The sequence below is a fragment of the Triticum urartu genome, chromosome 3A, assembly GCF_056163025.1.
Source record: "Triticum urartu cultivar PI428250 chromosome 3A, HENAU_Tu73, whole genome shotgun sequence".
Lineage (NCBI taxonomy): Eukaryota > Viridiplantae > Streptophyta > Magnoliopsida > Poales > Poaceae > Triticum > Triticum urartu.
Window position 1 is genome coordinate 127522821 of NC_141875.1, and position 4203 is coordinate 127527023.

The 4203-nt window shown below is 41.8% G+C and overlaps 1 pseudogene across 1 annotated transcript; it reads right to left on the reverse strand.

The window, feature by feature from the left end:
• Positions 1-389: 389 nt before the first annotated feature.
• LOC125548160 (protein FAR1-RELATED SEQUENCE 5-like) lies at positions 390-2583 on the reverse strand (annotated as a pseudogene). Its single transcript, XR_007300910.2, has 2 exons — positions 2185-2583; positions 390-2104 (listed from the first exon to the last, which is right to left on the reverse strand). The product of XR_007300910.2 is annotated as a protein FAR1-RELATED SEQUENCE 5-like (transcript).
• Positions 2584-4203: the final 1620 nt, after the last annotated feature.

Sequence of the window (4203 nt, forward strand, 5' to 3'; positions counted from 1 at the left end):
CTGGGGGCATAAGTTTAGTCTGGCGTGCTGACCTCTCTATTAAGCCTAGGTCGGGTTGCGGCGTATTGTTTGGCCGAGGCCGGGCATGACCCAAGAAAGTGCGTCCGGCTGGAGTTAATCGAGCGTGGTGGGTAAGTTGGTGCACCCCTGCAGGGAAGAAACATCTATCGATAGCCTATCCTACGGTAACAGACACTTGGAGTTGTATACCGACCGATACAACTAGAACTGGATACTTGTGGTGAGAAATGGATGGATATGAGAAATGGATATGATGAATGGATAGTATGGCTCTGGGATTGCTTTCTCGCTGGGAGTCGAGAAAGGATCTCTGGCCGAGGTTGATAACACTACTGCTACTTTACTTTATGCTATTCTACTCCCTCTTGTTGCTGCAAGATGGTGGTTTCCAGAAGATGCTAGTCATCGATAGGACTAAGCCCTTCCTCTATTCTGGCATTCTGCAGTTTAGTCCACAGATACAACCCATTTCCTTTGATACAGATGCATACTTAGTTTAGATCTGATGTAAGTCTTGCGAGTACTTTGGATGAGTACTCACGGTTGCTTTGCTACCTCTTTCCCCCTTTACCCGATTGTTGCGACCAGATGACGGAGTCCAGGAGCCAGAAGACACCACTGAAGACTACTGCTACCACGAGGGTGCCTACTACTACGTGACGGCCGCTGACGACTTGGAGTAGTTAGGAGGCTCCCAGGCAGGAGGCCTTGCTTTTCCGATCGATGTTGCTTTTGTGCTAGCCTTCTTAAGGCAAATTTGTCTAACTTATGTCTGTACTAAGATATTGTTGCTTCCGCTGACTCTGGTGTATTCGAGCCCTCGAGGCCCCTGGCTTGTAATATAAAGCTTGCATTATTTTAATTTGTGTCTAGAGTCGTGTTGTGATATCTTCCCGTGAGTCCTTGATCTTAATCGTACACATCTGCATGTATGATTAGTGTACGATTGAATCGAGGGCGTCACATTTCTCTTTCTCTTCGTCTTTTTCTTCACCCTTCAATGGAGATAAATGCTTGACAGCATTTTGCATTATATGAAAGGTGCACAATCCATGATATGATTCCGTGAAGACTTTTCCTATAGCTTTCCCCATTGCTGCATCTTGATCCGTATAAATAGTTCTAGGTTGCCTCCCATTATGTGCAGCTAAAAAAGTCTCAAAAAGACATGTAAATGAGACATGTTTCATCAACTAGTAATGCAGCACCAAAAATGGTGGTTTCTCTAAACTGATTCAGTCCAAGAAAAACACCAAATGGCCTATATTCTTTGTTTGTGCCAAAAGTGGTATCGAATGTGACAACATCGCCAAAGTGTACATAGTCAAGAACCATTTTTGCACCAGCCCAAAATATGTTGGTTATATGCTCTTCACAGTCCAACTGCAAAGCATATTAGAAAGATGGATTCTCAATGATTTTTTCATGGAAGTACTTCAACATACTACCAGCCTGTCCAAAAGCTAACTCTCTCTGCCGCTTGCTTCACAAATGATTCTTTTGGTCAACACAAGTGTAGCCGAGGTTAAGTGGTCCACCAACTTGACGACAAGCAAGCTCATGTGCAGCTTTTGGCATGATTCCAGAATCATCAGCGGCTTCTATTTCAAAAGCTTGTACTTCGGAAATCTTCTTTTGTGATGCCATCAAGTGACAAGTTTGTGGCAATTGAAGGTAATGATTGTGTTCTAGCACAATATCTGTGACTTCATAATTTTTTGCCACTCGATCCAATGCTATAGTCATCCGGGCTTTGCAATCTGTTCTTGTTTCAGCTCTAATACGCTTTGGCACATGGCCCAATGTTATCTTTTTTTTTCCGAAGACCCTCATTGGAACAAACAAATCCGCATGAAGTCACTTCACCATCAAACTTGCTTACATGTTTGTTTCTCTTCCTCACATCAAACCCTGCACGGCCCCCATATGCTACGCAAAACACCCAAGCTTCATCTGCATTTCTGAACCTCATACCAACTTGAGGTATTCCCTTATCAATTTCACCCATTGCACAACACTTGCAAATGCACAACACTCAAATCTTGTCAAATTGCACAACCACGCAGCCCAATCAGCAACAATTCTGTCAAATGGGACAGTACACACACCATTCAATTTCACACAATACGAAAAAAAATTCAGCTAAATAGCACAAACGGCTACCTGTTGGAGTCGACCTAGAGCTCGATGGCCAGTGCGGGGGCGAGGGAATGGACGGAGAGAGCCGTTGGAGCCCGTCGGAGGGGGCGGGGTGGAGGAGCCCGGAGTGGCGATGGAGGAACCTGCCGACGCCGTTTTGTACAGTGGTCGTGGCCGGAGCTCGATCCCCTCTGTTTCCTGCGGCGGCGGGGGGCTGCAGGAGAGCGGCGGCGGGTGCGGCGGCAACGACCGGAGAGCGGAAACGGGGGCGGCCGGAGAGCGTCGGCGGGGACGGCCGGAGAGCGGTGGCGGCGGGGGGCGGCGGCCGATGCCCCAGCCCACGCAGTTTTCCGCGGCCCGCGCGATGTGTCTGGCCGCCCGCGTAATTTTTCCCTGTGTTGAATCACTTTGACTGGGTGTGAACTGCTGCCAGCCATAGAATTGATTTGGACGAGGCGCAAGGCACACCGTGACCCGCCTCTGAGAAGGCATGGGATCTCAGTCCTACAATTACATGGGATCTCCTATCTGCTGCATTCTGCGGCAAAATAGAATGTCATGTCTTCGCACAGGACAGTCCTACGATTGGGCTGGCCCATGCGTGAACTTCGAGCGGTGTAAAAAATCGCTGGCCCACGCATGAGCTGAGTGGTGTAAAAAATCAGAAAAATGATGAGCGAAGGCTACGATTCAAACTCACGATCCTGCTATGGCAGCACCAGGTAGCTAGTCACTGCGACTGATTAGTGTTAGTGGTGAATAGGCAAAGCGAGTTCTTTAAAACTAGCTACATCGACAGATCGGGTTATTTTTCCTTTTTTTAGTTTTTTCTAAAAATTCTAAATATTTTTTTCAAATTCTGAACGTTTTCTATAAACACACACGTGTTTAAAAAAATTGTGAACAATTCTCGAATTTGTAAACAACTTTTCAAAATGCGAACCATTTTTGAAGTTGTGAACAAATTTTGAAAAACAGGAACATTTTTAAAATTCTGGCCAATTTACATAAACACAAACACGTTTTTGAAAACTGTGAACAATTTTTGAATTTATGTACAAAATTTCAAAACAAAAACGGTTTTGAATTCATGAACTAATCTAGAAAACAACAATAGTTTTGAAAAAAATATGAACAAATATTAAATTTATAACAAATTTACAAAAATGGAATATTTTTTGAATTTGTGAACAAATCTTGAACAAAGGAACAATTTTTTAAATTTGGAACAATTTTTGACAATCACTAACCATTTTTGAAAAAATGTGAACAATTTTTTGAATTTGCGAACAAATTGTAAGAAGAGGAACATTTTTTAGTGAACAAATTTTAAGAACGGACCATTTTTGAATTTGTGAACAAATTTTGAAAATTGGGAACATTCTAAAAAATTGGATTTTTTAAGAATCCTGAACAATATTTTAAAACTACGAACAATTTTCAAATTCCAAACATTTTTCAAATTAGCAAACATTTTTCAAAATTGTGAATATAATTTAGAAAACATAAACAATTTTTAGAAATCCAAACAATATGTGAAATTTCCAAAAGAAATTGAAGAACTTAAAATAAACTTGAAAGCGAAAAAGGCAAATTGAAATGGAAAAGAAAAGAAAAAAGAAACAGGAAAACAGAATAAAAGAAAAACTAAAATCGGAATAGAAAAATGTTCCAAAACCAGAACGAACTAGTTAAATGGGCCGGGTCAGTTGCCTCGCTATTGCGCCTACCTGTGCGATGCGGCGACAATTTGCCGCAACCCGTGGCAAATAAGGTTTCTCCAAGATCACTAATTAAGAAGTACTCGTTGCAAAGAATACTTCACTTTTTTAGATTGCGATAAGTGATACATGTAGCGTGCCATTTGTCGTAATCTGGAAGTTTTTTCTTTTTTCATAGATCTGTCTATTTAAAACGTTTTATTTTTTAAACCATGTGTCTAAATCTTGAAGCGTTTTGATCATTGGATTTCTCACATCGAGATCTTCAAAATTAGATTCCATGTTGATAGATTTTGACGAACTTTTTTTCATCAAAAAACCG